The 18,143-nt window shown below is 40.5% G+C and overlaps 1 pseudogene; it reads right to left on the bottom strand.

Moving 5' to 3' along the window:
• Positions 1-981: 981 nt before the first annotated feature.
• On the bottom strand, positions 982-11,651 carry LOC118967079 (centromere protein L-like; annotated as a pseudogene).
• Positions 11,652-18,143: the final 6,492 nt, after the last annotated feature.

Here is an 18,143-nt window from a genome sequence, read left to right as displayed (position 1 = left end):
ATCTTTTCATGTGTCTGTTGGCCATCTGAATTTCTTCTTTAGAAAACTGTCTATTCAGCTCCTCTGCCCATTTTTTAAATGGATTATTTGGTTTTTGTTTGTTGAGGTGCATGGGCGCTTTATATGTTTTGGATGTGAATCCTTTATCGGATCTGTCATTTATGAATATATTCTCCCATACTCTAGGGTACCTTTTTGTTCTATTGATGGTGTCCATTGCTCTTCAGCTTGACATAGTCCCACTTGTTCATTTTTGCTTTTGTTTCCCTTGCCTGGGGAGATATGTTCATGAAGAAGTCACTCATGTTTATGACTTGCCTATGTTTTTTTCTAAGAGTGTTATGGTTTCATGACTTACATTCAGGTCTTTGATCCATTTCGAATTTACTTGTGTGTATGGGGTTAGACAGTGATCCAGTTTCATTCTCTTACATGTACCTGTTCAGTTATACCAGCACCATCTGTTGAAGAGACTGTCATTTCCCCATTTTACGTCCATGGCTCCTTTAGTCTGTATTAATTGGCCATATATGTTTCGGTTAATGTCTGGAGTCTCTATTCTGTTCCACTGGTCTGTGGCTCTGTTCTTGTGCCAGTACCAAATTGTCTTGATTACCGTGGATTTGTAGTAGACCTTGAAGTTGGGAAACAAGATGCCCCCCCCCCCCCACTTTATTCTTCCTTCTCGGGATTGCTTTGGCTATTTTGGGTCTTTGGTGTTTCCATATGAATTTTTGAAGTATTTGTTCTAGTTCATTGAAGAATGTTGTTGGTAATTTGATAGGGATTGCATCAAATCTGTATATTGCTTTGGGCAGGATGGCCATTTTGACAATATTAATTCTTATCCAAGAGCATGGGATGAGTTTCCTTTTGCTAGTGTCCTCTTTAATTTCTCTTAGAGGGTCTTATAGTTTTCAGGGTATAGGTCTTTCACTTCCTTGGTTAGGTTTATTCCTAGGTATTTTTTGAGAGGGCATCTCTCATATTTATTGATCAAATGGTTGTTAACAGTTAACAACAATAAAATTCTGTACAGGGGACTCAATGCACATCCCACCCCAAGCCTAATTCTCATCAGTCTCCGATCTTCTGAAGCACAACGAACAAGTTCTCACATGGTGAACAAATTCTTACATAGTGAATAAGTTCTTACATGGTGAACAGTACAAGGGCAGTCATCACAGAAACTTTTGGTTTTGATCACGCATTATGAACTATAAACAATCAGGTCAAATATGAATATTCATTTGATTTTTATACTTGATTTATATGTGGATCCCACATTTCTCCCTTTATTATTATTATTATTTTTATTTTTAATAAAATGCTGAAGTGGTAGGTAGATGCAAGATAAAGGTAGAAAACATAGTTTAGTGTTGTAAGAGAGCAATTGTAGATGATCAGGTGTTTGCCTGTAGACTATGTGTTAATCCAAGCTAGACAAGGGCAATAAAACATCCACGGATGCAGCAGATTTCTCTCGGAACGGGGGGTGAGGTTCTAAGCCTCACCTCTGTTGATCCCCAATTTCTCACCTGATGGCCCCCCTGCAACTGTGCCTGTCTTAGATTGTTCGAGGAATCTTACCTGTCTCTGGCTAACCAGTCATCTTCCGGGGCCATACAGGGAAATGTAAAGTTGGTAAGTGAGAGAGAGGCAATATTGTTTGAAAAGGTTAGCCTTTTACTTTTTTGCAGATTTATGCCCTGTGGCTTGTATGCCCAGCATTTTTCTTGAGGTATCCTTACCACTTGGAAGAATTATGATACTCGGTAATTTTCTATATGAGGCACAAATTCTACTAAAGGGTTGTAATTAGGAAGGAAGAAGAAAAGCTATAGAAGTACCAGATGGAAGAAAACATGGGTAGATTGATTATTTCTGTGACATATCTTCTTGTAGAATAACATAAGCATGTATAGGTTTTAACAAACTACTAATTAAATTGCGTACACACATTAACAGAATAGGAATACAGTTACATAACAAAAGCAGACCTACAATTACCAGCCATATCCAGTGAAACCAAGAAAACCAGTTAGGCACCCTAGGCATTTGTGAAAACTTATCAATGATATGATAGATATTGTCTAACTGAATTTGAATAGTTTGAGAAAAATCAGACAAATTAAAACAACACATTCCTAGGAACTGTTCACATCCCATATGTTCTTTCAACAGTAGATAGTCTATAGTCGCATGATTTTGGAGCACTGCAACTTGCACTTCTCCTAATTCTTGGTTGAGTTCCGACAGTATATATCCAGTCAAATTTCTTGTTTTACTCTATGCACAGGCCAGCTTAGATATCTCCTTCTTCATTCCAATGGCAAGTCCAGGATCTGGTGGGATGAATGCAGCTACAACTGCAACAGCACCAGGATCTTTGTAGAAGTTTTTTGATGATCATCCTCTGGAATGACTCTTCCAGAGGATGTTGATGTTGGAAGTTCTTCATATCGTATCTTCATTCATTTTCTGGGTAGCCAAATTAGGCTTTGATCCTCTGTATAAATACAAATAAACCCTTTGTCCACACTTAGATATGACCTTTATACCATTGTGAAGAACCTATTGGAGATCACCACACAGGAACTGCTTTTTTCTTTTTTAAGAGAAAGGAATATTATCAGAAAAATGTACTTGCTTAGCTGATCATCCGACACCCTTTAAGAATTCAAAATTAAGGATAAGTAAAGCATGCATTAATCGTTGATTTCCAGTTAGTTTTATATTATCAGGGAGTAATCCCCCTTTTCTTTTTTATTTTTGTTATCATTAATCTACAATTACATGAAGAATATTATGTTTACTTGGCTCTCCCCTATACCAGGTCACCCCCACATTACAGTCACTGTCCATCAGCATAGCAAAATGTAGAATCATTGCTTCTCTTCTCTGTGATGCACAGCCCTCCCCTTTCTCCCACTCCCCACATTATGCATGCTAATCACAATACCCCTTTTTCTCCCCCCCATCCCTCCCAACACACACACGCTCCCGAGTCCCTTTCCCTTTGGTAACTGTTATTCCATTTGTGCGTTCTGTGATTCTGCTGCTGTTTTGTTCCTTCAGTTTTTCCTTTGTTCTTATACTCCACAGATGAGTGAAATCATTTGGTATTTGTCTTTCTCTGCTTGGCTTATTTCACTGAGTATAATACCCTCTAGTTCCATCCATGTTGTTGCAAATGGTAGGATTTGTTTTCTTCTTATGACTGAATAATATTCCATTGTGTATATGTACCACATCTTCTTTATCCTTTCATCTACTAATAGACACTTAGGTTGCTTCCAATTCGTGGCTTTTGTAAGTAGTGCTGCGATGAACAAAGGGGTGCATCTGTCTTTTTCAAACTGGAGTGCTGCATTCTTAGGGTAAATTTCTAGGAGTGGAATTCCTGGGTCAAATGGTATTTCTATTTTGAGCATTTTAAGGTACCTCCATACTGCTTTCCACAATGGTTGAACTAGTTTACATTCCCACCAGCAGTGTAGGAGGGATCCTCTTTCTCCAAAACCTCACCAACATTTGTTGTTCTTTGTCTTTTGGATGTTGGCCATTATTACTGGTGTGAGGTGGTATCTCATTGTGGTTTTAATTTGCATTTGTCTGATGACTAGTGATGTGGAGCATCTTTTCATGTATCTGTTGGTCATCTGAATTTCTTCTTTAGAGAACTGTCTATTCAGCTCCTCTGCCTTTTTTTAAATTGGATTATTTGCTTTTTGTTTGTTGAGGTGTGTGAGCTCTTTATATATTTTGGATGTCAATCCTATATTGGATCTGTCATTTGTGAGTATATTCTCCCATACTGTCAGATACCTTTTTGTTCTATTGATGGTGTCCTCTGCTGTACAGAACCTTTCAGCTTGATATAGTACCATTTGTTCATTTTTTCTTTTGTTTCCCTTGCCTGGGGAGATATGTTCAAGAAGAGGTTACTCATGTTTATGTGTAAGAGATTTTTGCCTATGTTTTCTTCTAAGAGTTTTATGGTTTCATGACTTACATTCAAGTCGTTGATCCATATCGAATTTACTTTTGTGTATGGAGTTAGACAGCGATCCAGTTTCATTCTCTTACATGTAGCTGTCCAGTTTTGCCAGCATCATCTGTTGAAGAGACTGTCATTTCCCCATTGTATGTCCATGGCCCCTTTATTGAATATTAGTTGACCATATATGTTTGGGTTAATGTTTGGAGTCTCTATTCTGTTCCATTGGTCTGTGGCTCTGTTCTTGTGCCAGTACAAAATTGTCTTGATTACTGTGGCTTTGTAGTAGAGCTTGAAGTTGGGGAGGGAGATCCCCCCCACTTTATTCTTCCTTCTCAGCATTGCTTTAGCTATTCGGGGTCTTTGGTGTTTCCATATTAATTTTTGAACTATTTGTTCCAGTTCGTTGAAGAATGCTGTTGGTAGTTTGATAGGGATTGCATCAAATCTGTATATCACTTTGGGCAGGATGGTCATTTTGACGATGTTAATTCTTCCTAGCCAGGAACATGGGATGAGTTTCCATTTGTTAGTGATCTCTTTAATTTCTCTTAAGAGTGTCTTATCGTTTTCAGGGTATAGGTCTTTCACTTCCTTGGTTAGGTATTTTATTCTTTTTGATGCTATTGTGAATGGAATTGTTTTCCTGATTTCTCTATTAGTTTATTGTTAGTGTATAGGAAAGTCACACATTTCTGTGTGTTAATTTTGTATCCTGCAACTTTGCTGAATTCCGATATTAGCTCTAGTATTTTCGGAGTGGAGTCTTTAGGGTTTTTTTATGTACAATATCATGTCATCTGCAACAGTGACAGTTTAACTTCTTCTTTACCAATCTGGATTCCTTGTATTTCTTTGTTTTGTGTGATTGCCGTGGCTAGGGCCTCCAGTACTATGTTGAATAACAGTGGGGAGAGTGGGCATCCCTGTCTTGTTCCCAATCGCAGAGGAAAAGCTTTCAGCTTCTCGCTGTTCATTATGATGTTGGCTGTGGGTTTATTATATATGGCTTTTATTATGTTGAGGTACTTGCCCTCTATACCCATTTTGTTGAGTTTTTATCATGAATGGATGTTGAATTTTGTTGAATGCTTTTTCAGCATCTATGGAGATCATCGTGTGGTTTTTGTGTTTCTTTTTGTTGATGTGGTGGATGATGTTGATGGATTTTCGAATGTTGTACCATCCTTGCATCCCTGGGATGAATCCCACTTGGTCATGGTGTATGATCCTTTTGATGTATTTTTGAATTTGGTTTGCTAATATTTTGTTGAGTATTTTTGCATCTACATTCATCAGGGATATTGGTCTGTAGTTTCCTTTTTTGGTGGGGTCTTTGCCTGGTTTGGTATTAGGGTGATGTTGGCTTCATAGAATGAGTTTGGGAGTATTCTCTCCTCTTCTATTTTTTGGAAAACTTTAAGGAGAATGGGTATTATGTCTTCTCTGTATGTCTGATAAAATTCTGAGGTAAATGTATCTGGCCTGGGGGTTTGTTCTTTGGTAGTGTTTTGATTACTGCTTAAATTTTGTTGCTGGTAATTGGTCTGTTTAGATTTTCTGTTTATTTCTGGGTCAGTCTTGGAAGGTTGTATTTTTCTAGGAAGTTGTCCATTTCTCCTACATTTCCCAGCTTGTTAGCATATAGGTTTTCGTAGTACTCTCTAATAACTCTTTGTATTTTTGTGGGATCTGTCATGATATTTCCTTTCTCATTTCTCATTCTGTTGATGTGTGTTGATTCTCTTTTTCACTTAATAAGTCTGGCTAGAGGCTTATCTATTTTGTTTATTTTCTCAATGAACCACCTCATGATTTCGTTGATTTTTGCTATTGTTTTATTCTCAATTTTATTTATTTCTTCTCTGATCTTTATTATGTCCCTCTTTCTGCTAACCTTAGGCCTCATTTGTTTTTCTTTTTCCAATTTAGATAATTGTGAAATTAGACCATTCATTTGGGATTGTTCTTCCTTCTTTAAATATGCCTGGATTGCTATATACTTTCCTCTTAAGACTGCTTTTGCAGACTGTGGGATACCACAGTATTTGGGGCTTTGTGTTGTTGTCGTCGTTTGTTTCTGTATATTGCTAGATCTCCGTTTTAATTTAGTAATTGATCCATTGATTATTTAGGAGCATGTTGTTAATCCTCCGTGTGTTTGTGAGCCTTTTTGCTTTCTTTGTACCATTTATTTCTAGTTTTATGCCTTTGTGGTCTGAAAAGTTGGTTGGTAGGTTTTCAATCTTTTTGAATTTACTGAGGCTCTTTGTGGCCTAGTATGTGGTCTATTCTGGAGAATGTTCCATGTGCACTTGGGAAGAATGTGTATCCTGTTGCTTTTGGATGTAGAGTTCTGTAGATGTCTATTAGGTCCATCTGTTCTAGTGTGTTGTTCAGTGCCTCTGTGTCCTTACCTATTTTCTGTCTGGTGCATCTGTCCTTTGGAGTGAGTGGTGTGTTGAAGTCTCCCAAAATGCATGCATTGCATTCTATTTCCTCCTTTAATTCTGTCAGTATTTGTTTCACATATGTTTGTGCTCCTGTATTGGTTGCATATATATTTATAATGGCTATATCCTCTTTTTGGACTGAGCCCTTTGTCGTTATGTAATGTCCTTCTTTATCTCTTGTTACTTTATTTTGAAGTCTGTTTTGCCTGATACTAGTAGTGCAACACCTGCTTTTTTCTCCCTATTGTTTGCATGAAATATGTTTTTCCATCCCTTGACTTTTAGTCTGTGCATGTCTTTGGGTTTCAGGTGAGTCTCTTGTAAGCAGCATGTGGATGGGTCTTGCTTTTTTTTTTTTTTTGTTTATTTTTCTTAGTTTTAATTGATATAATATATAAATTTGATCAAAATAATAATTCCAATACATTTGATCTACAGATTCAATGTAATCACTCATAATCCAGCTACTTATTCACCAGCTAACTTTTTTACAGAAATTGACCAAACTGATCCCAAAATCCTTATGGAAATACCAAAGAACCATAATAGCCAAAATAATCTTGAAAAAAGGACAAAGTGGGAAAGCTCACACTTGCTCATTTCAAAACAGTACAAAGCTACAATAATCAAAATTGTGGTACTGGCATAAAGGGCAGACATATAGATCAAGTGAGAGTCCAAAAGTAAACCCAAACTTGTATGGTCAGTTTCTTTCTAAGAAAAGTGACAATTCAATGGGAAAAACAAGTCTTCTCAGTAAATGGTTACAAATGATATCTATATGTAAAATGATGAATTAGATGCTTACCTTATAACAAGAAAACCTCAAAATGGATTATAGACTTAAATTTAAGAGCTAAAACTACAAAATCTTTAGAAGAAAACATAGAAGTAAATCTTTGAAATCTCTGGTTAAGCAATGATTTCTTAGACATGACACCAAAAGAAATAAATGAAAAAAATTTAGTAAATTGGACTTCATCAGAATTAAAGTTCTTTACATTTCAAAAATAAATGAGTTCAGTCTGGTATTTCCAATTCAAATTTAATATTACAGAGTTTCTACTTAGATTACTTGATTTTATAATTGCTATCTTTTCTCTTACACTGAAAATCATGGTTCCTAACATTACTATAATTACATTTGCTTTACCTTATAAATTGTGGTAAAATAACAATACCAATATTATGAACAAGATAACTGAATGCAATTTAAGATTTCTTGCTGCTCTTTTCCTAGAATATATAGCCCACTGAAGATAATAGTTAGGTTCACTTGTTTTCAATTTTAAGGACTACTTTCTTAAATCTAATTTTGTTTCATAAGTACATAAAACACATAGTTCCAAACTACAAACAAGGAACACTTAGATATGTCTTAATCTTTCCTTCCTGCCCCTCTACCCAGTTCCTTCCTAGAATTATTAGTAAACACTTGTTAGTTTTATCTTGCCATTGTTTTTGATAACATAAGGAAATACACACACATACACCTTTATTCCCCCCATTCCTTCCACAAAAGACAGCACTCTGTCCTTATCTTTCACGTAACATATCATAGAGATCACTCCATGGCAGTATTAGGTATCTTCCTCAAACCTCTTTATAGTTACATAGTAGTAATTCACTGTGCAGCTATATCAAAATATATTCAACCAGTCCCCCTCTGATGAGCTTTTGGGTTGTTTTTTATCTTGCTATTATAAATACTAGGTTGCAATAAATTGCCTTATATATGCTTCATTTTGTACCATTCCCAGTGAATTTTGGAGATAGAATCCTGGAATTGGGACTGCTGGTCCAAGGGTAAATCACACATAATTTTGTTAGATACTGCTAACTTCCCACAGAGGTTGTTACGGTTTTAACAACCTTTTTAACTGTTTTCCCTCTTCCATTCTTGTCCACCTACTACTCATCCTCTGATGGTTTATAAAATCACAAATTGGGTCATACTGCTCTCCTGCTTAAAACTTCAGTAGCTTCTGATTACATTTAGAATTAAAAACCAATCTCTTCATAGACCCTACCTCTCTGTATCACTTAGGATTAAGGTTTGGCTACCAGCAAGAGACCCAAAATAACAATAGATTAAACAAGATAGAGAAGTTTACTTCTCTGACATGAAGGCCTGGAGGAAGACTGCCCAAGGCTGGCACTGGGGTTCTGCTTCAAGAAGTCCTCAGGGCACAAACTACTTACAGGCCATGATCTGCCATCCCTAGGGCCTGACTCTCATCCCCATGACCTAAGAGCAGCTGGAATACTAGTCATTACATGTATTCCTAGCATCGAAGTTGGAAAAATAAGAAAAGGGCAAGGGGAACACACCTACTTTTGTGAAGGAAGGTTCCTAGCAGTTCTACATACTTCCATTTACATGCCATGGGTCAGAACCTAATCTGTTCCTCTGAAACAGGCTGAAAAATGTCATTTTTATTCTGGGCAGCCACATGTCCAGCCAAAAATATGAAGTTCATAACACCACCAAAGACGTCTCTGCTGCACAATCTTTTCAGTTTCACCTCCTATTATGCCCCCCTTACTTGCTATGCTCAAGCCACACAGACTTCCTTTATTCCTCAGATAAGCCAAGCTCCCTTTGTTAAGGCCTTTGCTCTTGCAGTTTAACCTACCTACCACACCCTTCCTCAGATCTCCACAGAGCTGGTCCCCTTTCATCTTTCAGTACTCAACCCTGCTTCATATTGTACTGCCTTATTTCTTTACAGCACTTATCTCCATCTGAAATCACTTATCTTTTGCCTTCCTCCATTAGAATATAATTTCTACAGGACAGGGATCTTGTCTTCCCTGCTATACTCCTATCACCCAGTACAACTACAAGTACATGGTAGGAGCTTAACATTGTTTTAACGAATCAATGTCTGAGAAAAGCCCATGCTTTTTTCCCCACTATCTCTGCTGTTTCTAGTATGTGAAATAATATCCCACTCCAGAGATTACTCTGTTTTTAGAAGAGAGATTAAAGAACAGCCTATTAAAGTGACTTTCTTTCAAGCAAAATGTTTTGAAAAAGATTGTTTTTAAAGTAAAACAAAATCTTCCTATGCTCAGTAAGTAGAGATTTAGATATAACATCTTGGGCAACTTTCCTGAATTGCTTGATCTCATAGTTCTCATCAGTAAAATGAAAGAGTTGGTTAAAATTCATTCACTTAAATCTATAGGTATCTACCAAGCACTGTGCTAAAGCAAAATTAAAGACATGAAAGTTAAACAAGACAATTTCTGCCCTCAAAAAGAAGCATAGGTGCCTTTCAACTCTACAGTTTGTATGATCCTATTTAACTGCTGGTTTGTAGCCTTTGTGCTAGAGAACAGGCCTATGACTTCCCATTCCTGAGACACTGAAGATAGGTCACCAAGACACTGATAAAAACACAGTGCTTTGTTTTAAAAGTGAATAGTTAATTCAACAATGCCATAAGTGAACTACATTAAAAACAGAAGCGTATCAGTGACTTTAAAAATGTATATTAATCTTTACTTTCCTTTGGAGAGGATTCTGATTGCCAGTTCTCTACAGGGAAATGATGCTAGGAAAATATCTTTAGAAGAGAGAAATTCCCTCTGAATGCAAGTCTAAAATGCTTAAAAGGAATGAAAGTATTTAAGACACAAATCAGAAATACTCAATATTAGGGATATCCAACTTGAATCCTGTAAGTTTGACATAATAAACATTATATATATATTTTTAGAAAGATGGCCCACAAATTAACAACTTAGTATTTTCTAGAGACTGGCATCCCAGATCATCATGACTATTACAGAGCACCAAGCTGTGGTTCATCTACTACCACTTTCTTTGTTCTTCTATATCCTTCTTGGCTTTCATCCCGGCAATTCCAAAATCACTGTGAGGAAAACAGATGGACAGATAGATGCCCATTTGTCCCGAAGTCCCTCTCAGCATAGCAATTAGGCAAACAGCCAGTGAGAAAAAGGTATATAATCCATAACTTATAGTTCCCACAAGACCTCATTCAATTTGAAAAATTGCCAGTTCTGTCAAATATGCCAACACTCCAATAAGGTACTTATGACACAGGATCTTTATTTTCCCATCTGTATGTGCTGAAGCTACAGCTGTTGAAACATGAACAAATCTTGTGGCTGATAAATGAATTTTGAAATGCCTGTAGAAGTGTGAAAAAAGGCAGTCCATGAATAAGTCAACTTCCTCCTGGGTAACTTCCCCAGGTGTTTTGTGGACACTGTTCCATAAAGCTTTTGCATCCTCTGGATGTATAGCATAAGAAATGTGTAGACTTTGAGGGCTACAGGGTACAGACCAACGAAATTCCGTAGTAGCCATATAGTGGTCCATTTTGCATGCAGTCCACATTGCAGCCATCCAGGAAAGATTAAATGCATTGATTGATAATGGACTGAAATAACAGTCAAAAGTTTTCTGAAATTTTGGTTCCAATTATGGCTGTATTAGTCTCTGCTCCATTTGCAAGGAATAAGGGTAGACAGGTGAAATCTTCTGAAACGGTCTCTAAAAGACTATTTCCAAATATACAGCAGAACCAACCAGTCCACAACACTTTACCATCTCTGTTCTCAGATGGTAATTGAGATTTTGACAGAATCTCCAGGCACCTTTTTTGTGAGGGAAACCACTTATCTTGTTTAATTCACTGTTATTTAGGCTTTCTGTTATATGCAACTGAACCTAATCCTAGGAATCTTGAGATCCTTGCCAATACCATGATTTATACCAGGAGTCAGCCAACTTTTTCGGGATAAGAAATGCTTCAGAGTCTCTTTGTGTTCCTTTCATTTCTGGGAGAGTAGAGAAAACTACTCTGATGCTGAAATCATTTCCCACTTCCACAGCAAGTCCTCTTTGCTTTTCAGCAGCAACAAATGCACTCAGAAGTCTAGAATACTCTTTGAGATAGGCATAGGAGAATTTATATAGGGGAGTTAAACTATATAAAGTCCATTGTTTATGCAGGAGGAATGCAACCTTTTGTGAATTAACATCATCCTGCAGTTGTGAACACTGGGGGATTTTCCTTCGAGGTGGAGTCGGGACACATGAGGTCCGCTTCCTGACTGATTCTAATCGTTTCTGCAGAGGGGTGGCACCTATAAAGTAATCTTTAAGTCTTGAGGTCGCAGTTTGACTAGGAGTCAATTCTGGTGCATTGTAAGAATCCATTGTCAATAAAATGCCGTAATGACGCTGTACCCATTCCCGCAGCACCAATCATTCTTCAAGTCTGAATCCCAAACTACGTTGAGACAGATATCCCCCTTCTCCACTTGAGCCCTTCAGCGGCCAGGTCCAGCTCGGGAGCTCAGCTGTTGACAACCGGGGGGTCTTGCTTTTTTATCCATTCTATTACTCTGTGTCTTTTGATTGGTGCATTCAGTCCATTTACATTTAGGGTGATTATTGAAAGATATGTACTTATTGCCATTGCACGCTTTAGATTTATGGTTACCAAAGGCTCAAGGTTAGCTTCTTTAGTATCTTACTGCCTAACTTAACTCGCTTATTGAGCTATTATAAACACTGTCTGGTGGTTCTTTATTTATCTCCCTTCTTATTCCTCCTCCTCCATTCTTTATATGTTGGGTGTTTTATTCTGTGCTCTTTTGTGTTTCCTTTAACTGCTTTTATGGGTAGCTGATTTTATTTTTTTGCCTGTAGTTAGTATTTGGTTGGTCTGCTTTCTTTGCTGTGATTTTATTTTCTCTGGTGAAGTCTGTTTAGTCTTAGGAGTGCTCCCACCTAGAGCAGTCCCTCTAAAATATCCTGTAGAGGTGGTTTGTGGGAGGCAAATTCCCTCAACTCTTGCTTGTCTGGGAATTGTTTAATCCCTCCTTCATATTTAAATGATAATTGTGCTGGATTCAGTATTCTTGGTTCAAGGTCCTTCTCTTTCATTGCATTAAATATATCATGCCATTCTCTTCTGGCCTTTTAAGGTTTCTGTTGAGAAGTCTGATGATAGACTGGTGGGTTTTCCTTTGTAGGTGACCTTTTTCCTCTCTCTAGCTGGCTTTAAAACTCTGTCCTAGTCCTTGATCTTTGTCATTATTATGTGTCTTGGTGTTGTCCTCCTTGGGTCCCTTATGTTGGGAGTTCTGTGAGCTTCCTTGGTCTGATTGATTATTTCCTTACCCAGTTTGGGGAAGTTTTCAGCAATTATTTCTTGAAAGATACTTTCCCTTTTTCTCTCTCTTCTTCTTCTGGTACCCCTTTAATGCGGATAGTGCCTTTTGGAGCGGTCACACAGTTCTCTTAATATTGTTTCATTCCTGGAGATCCATTTATCTCTCTGCGTCAGCTTGTATGTGTTCCTGTTCTCTGGTTTCTATTCCATTAATGGCCTCTTGCATCTTATTCTTTCTGCTTATAAATCCTTCCAGAGATTGTTTCATTTCTGTAATGTCCTTCCGGACATCATCCCTTAGCTCTTATGTATTTCTCTGCAGCTCCATCAGCATGGTTATGAGCTTTATTTTTAATTTTTTCAGGGAGATTGGTTAGGTCTATCTCCTTCTCAGGGATTGTCTCTGTGATCTTGGTCTGTATCAAATTGTTCTGCCTTTTCATGGCGATAGAGGTATTTGTGGGGAGCTGGCGCTGTGTTGGCTAAGAGAAAGTCTCTTCTTGCTGGTTTGTGGCCTTCCTCTCCTGCAAGAACAGTGACCCCTAGAGGCTTGTGCTGGGTAGCTGTGTGCAGGCAGGGTTTCTAATTCTTGCCCAGTCACTGTGGAGCTCCGCGGTTGCTGTGGGCGTGGCCAGTCTCAGGCTGCTTCTCCAATATGGTGGAGCTGCGTCGGAGGGGGAACTGGCAGGAGGCCATTTATCACCATGTGGGGCCTCTGAGCTGTGCTGCCGCCCTAGGGGTTAGGGTGCCTGGAGTTCCCTGGGATTCCCAGCTGCTGGCCTAAGTGTCCCGGGACGCTTCCATCCAGCTGTGGGGTCCCTGTTTCTTTAAGACATTCAAAAAGCACTCACTTTTCTTTGTCTCAGGGGCGCCAGATGTGGGGACCCGCTCACAGGTCTTACTGTCCTGTTTCCCTAGTTTGCAGCACCCCACACACACACTGTGTCTGCGCTCCGGTGCGGATGGCTAGGGCTGGGTGTTTAGCAGTCCTGGGCTCCCTCTCCCTCCCTGCTCCGACTCCTCTCCTCCCGCCTGGAGCTGGGGTGAGGGGTGCTCGAGTCCCGCTGGGGCCACGGCTTGTACCTTACCCCCTTTGCAAGGCGCTGGGTTCTCGCAGGTGTGGATCTAGTGTGGCTGTTGTCCTGTGTCTTCTGGTCTCTCTTTTAGGAAGAGTTGTATTTGTTGTATTTTCAAAAATATATATGGTTTTGGGAGATTTCCGCTGCTCTACTCATGCCACCATCTTGGTCCTCCTCTAATCTGCTTTTAAATCCCTCCATTGTGTGTTTCATGTGGATAGTGTATTTTTCAAACTTTGTCTTTCTTGAAGTCCTCCCTGAGGTCTTGAATCTTTTTCTGTAGCTCTGTAAGCATGTTTATGATTTTTATTTTGAAATCTTTATCAGGAAGTTTGGTGATTTCAGTTCCACTTAGTCATCTTTCTGGTGTTTGTGGAAGTTTGGTTTGTACCAGGTTCTTTTCCCATTTCATAATCCTAATAATTACTATGGAATAACTTTGTGTAAGCAGCACCTCTAGTGCCCAGAAGCTCTACTGTCTGGAGCTACTTACCCCCTGGAGTAATGGCGAGGGTCACCATGAGGAACCAGTGCCTACTGGGAGAAAAGATCCCCTTCCTGCTTCTCACCCACAGTGCCTGCCTCCACTGCCAGGGCCAGTGGGCCGAGTGCACAAGGTGGAGCCTCTATGCTAGGCCCTTGTAGCTGCTGGCGGGGGGGACTGCCCTCTGGCTGTCCTGGCGGGGACAGCAGTTTACAACCTGGTGCCACTGGGAGGACGAGTGGCAGGTTTTGTACTGCAGTGGGGAGTTTTGGTGCTATATTGGCAGCCAGAGTGCTGGAGCATGTGAACCTACTGAAACTTCCCAACCTGCTGGGCTGAGTGTGCCAGGACAATTTTGTCCACCAATCCTTTCTCCTGAGCAGCTAGGTCTGGGTAATCCTTGCCCCTTTAGCAGCCCTCTCACTGTTGGGAATTCTTTCAAAGTGCCTGCCTTTCTTTTGTCCTGGAGTGGGCAGTTGTGGGTACCTGTTCTCCACTAGTGGCTGGAATCTCAGTTTCTCCGAGTATTCTGCCTGTTCTTACTTTCCACCCCCACAGAGCACCATGTAATATGGGTTCATACTCCCGGAATAGATCTCCGGGCTGGGTATTTAGCAGACCTGTGTTTCCAGTCCCTCCCTGCTCTACTTCTCTTCCTCCCATCTATGAGCTGGGGTTTGGATAGGACTTGGGTGCCACCGGATCACGGCTTTGCTCTTTAGTCTTTTCTGTGAGGTCTCCTCTTTCCCCCAGATGTAGGCTGTCTTTTCCAGTCTTCTTTCCAGTTGCTCTTTCAGGATCAGTTGTATTTGCTGTATTTTTGTGTTATATGTAGTTTGGGAGATTTCTACTTCACTTCTCATGCTGTGATCTTGTTTAATCCCTCATGTTTTTCTTTTTTACTCAAACTCATTTATTCCTGTATCAATAAACTTAGCATGACCATCTTTCCACATGCATTCATAGTGGTAGATTTACCTCATTTATATTGAGAATGTGTTGATTTAAAATTACAGAAGTGCCACACAAATACGTCTTCGTGCCTGTCCACATCCCTGATGACCCAGCTGTGATGAGCCCTGGTCAGGTATCTGTAGAATGTTCCACAATTTGGATTTGTCTGATGTTTTTCTAATGAGGAGACAGGGTTTCTGGGCTTTAGGTGAAATACCACAGAGGTTGGTGCCTTTTTCATGTCATGTCCTACCAAGTAATACATGGTATCATATGCTTCCTTCAAGAATAAAAACTGTTTAGTAGGAAAATTCCTTATATATGTACACAAAGACATACATAAAAATGTCAGGAACAGAGTTAGTACTGTTCACTGGCTGCCAGTTACCAGTGTTTCCCATTGTTTCTGGATCCTTTTCCATGTGCTTGAAAGATGAGTTTTCTGCCTTCCTTTTTTTTCCTCTTCTTTCCTTCCTCCTTTTTTTTCCCCAAAAGGAAAGCATTTTATTCGATTGTTTTGGGACTAAGTTGTTAGTGACTCCCTTCTTTTTTAAACACAAAAGACGGTGATTAACAGTGGAGAGAACATAGCTGACAGCTAAACAGAGGAGCATCAAGCATCTAGGCAAACTGACATGCAGGAATTCCTCCCGTTTATGGCCTTTTGGTCTTTGCCACACTTCCAGTTCCACCTGAGGTGACTGGTCCATCCCATATACTGTATTCCCAGTCTAGACTCCTCAGGCTGACAGTGAAAGGGACCTGAGTCAAATTGTTTAAGCAAAAGATGAAATTCACTGGCTCAGAGACTTAAGTAATCAAGTAGAACTTGATCCTTGGGCTCACCTGGTGCCCCTTTCCTTGCTGTTTCCCCTCTGTGGCTCCCATTGGAGATGCCCAGATCACTGCTGGCAGCATGCACTGCCTTCCAGGTTCTCAGTCACCCAGGTGAGGGCAAGTCTCCCCACAGTCACTTCAATGCAAACCAAAGGAGTGAACTTCATCATACGAATCTGGATCACTACCCTGCATCTCCTGGGCCCATCACTGGGCTGATGTAATTCTTTGAGAATGTAATTCTTGATAACTCAGCCCTGAGACTAAGACTTGAATTAATTTAAGTAAGACCACATGGGATGAATAGAAGAAAAGGTACTTCTCCTAATAAAACCTGAGTTAGTGTCATAAAGCAGGTTGTGGCTCGATGTAAAACAGTAAGCCATCCCTCCAGACACCTTGCCCATGTCTTTCTTTCCCATCCTCTCCTCTTCTTCCAACGCTGGCCGATGGGCCCACTCTACTCCATGTCCCTCACCATTACCCCAAAATAATTCTTTCAAAGCACATTTCCTTTGCCTGTAGCCAGTCAGGTACCATGCTGGGGGTAGACAGGGCACAGCCCACTCTATGTGCATCTGTGGAGAATTTAAAGACAATCAGGAAACTGAAATTAAATCTTTTTATCATCTCTGTATGCTAGTAATTCTAAACAGTGTCGGTCATGGTCCTTGAGAAAAAGAAAAGACATGCAACATTTCTGGCACCACAGAGGCTTCTTTAAGGAAATGTTTTAAAACTTAATAATCTGATCCCAATTTTCCATTCACAGATGCTGGAAACTCAGTCTCAGACATGCTTAGGGTCCCCTGGCCTTGTGGGGATGGGGAAGGCGTTCTCACTTCTACTATTAGTGTCCCCTTCCCCTTGGGGATTATTTACCCACAGGAATAGGCTGTTTCTGCCCCCACTTTTCAACCATCCCTGGAGAAGGTCCTGAGCAACTTCCTACTTGGGCCAACTTTTTGGGGCCTAGGGTAGGGCAGAGGGGCTCAATGTTAACAGCTCATTTTCCTGACTCACTGTCTTCATTTCATTACTATTCCCAAAGACTTGCCAGGTGTCCAGTGGTCCTCTAAGCTGTTCTCAAAGTTGCTCTGCAGGTCAGCCAAGTATATGAGGCTGGCTTTTCTTTGCATATCTTATCCAAAGCAGTATAATGCAACAGATTGAATGCAGCAGCAGATGTCAGAATCCAGCTATCTTCTATAAAGCCAGACTTGAGAGGTTTTCAAAAATACAAAACTACCACTCTGGTTATTTTTGGTAAATAAAAAGAGTGAGCTTATGTTTAAATGAAAGAAAACTTAAAACATTGTAAAATTTACAATAAATTTATGGTATAGTAAACTTGACTGATAGAACCCACATTATCAAAACCTTTTTGAGACCCTCAATCATTTTAAAGCTAAGAGTCTGGGAAACGCTGATGTAATTTACTCCTCACAGCAGCTCTATTAGGGAGTGTTAGTCCCAGTTCCAGTTCATAGATGGAGAATCTGAGGCCCGGAGTTGGGGTATCTGCCCTCTGCCTCACCGCTCTTGGGCCGCCCGGGAGCCTCGTGCTCAAGGCTCAAAAAAACTATGCCGGTGAAAGCGCCACTGGATAGTCCGCTAGCCTCCAGGCGGTTTTTCTCGTTTGCAGGGCGGAGCGGGGAGGCCGAATTTACTATCTTATGGGGCCACTGCGCTGAGTCTGTTAGGTAACGAGAAACAGCGCTGTTAACCTGAGGAGTGAGATGAGCCATATTCCATCCACAGGAAAGAACGGTGAGGCCCAGAGTCAACCAGCGCTTTGCTGGGTCCCACGATTGAGCGGTCCGGGCCCCAGAAAGCCCTTCCGCCGTGCGCCTGCCCCGCCCCCTCCCACCTGCCGGGACCCCAGTTCCCGCGCCAGACCACTCAGCGACCTGCAGCCAGCCATCCGCTCCTCCCGCCCGCCTTACTTCGGGTGCCCAGCCTGGAAACCTCCCTTCCGCTTCTCAAGACCGCGCTCCGGAAATGAGTTCCAGCCTGGAAACCTCCCTTCCGCTTCTCAAGACCGCGCTCCGGAAATGAGTCACTAATGCCAGTATCTAAGATGGCCGTGACCCGTGCGCCATAGTAGTCAATGGAGGAGAAGCGGATGCGAACCCGGAAGTTGCCAGGCTCGGCCATGGCAGCCTCAGGAGGCGTGGC

The sequence above is a fragment of the Manis javanica genome, chromosome 2 (assembly GCF_040802235.1).
Source record: "Manis javanica isolate MJ-LG chromosome 2, MJ_LKY, whole genome shotgun sequence".
In the NCBI taxonomy this organism is placed as follows: domain Eukaryota; kingdom Metazoa; phylum Chordata; class Mammalia; order Pholidota; family Manidae; genus Manis; species Manis javanica.
This window is presented reverse-complemented; position numbering and strand designations above follow the sequence as displayed.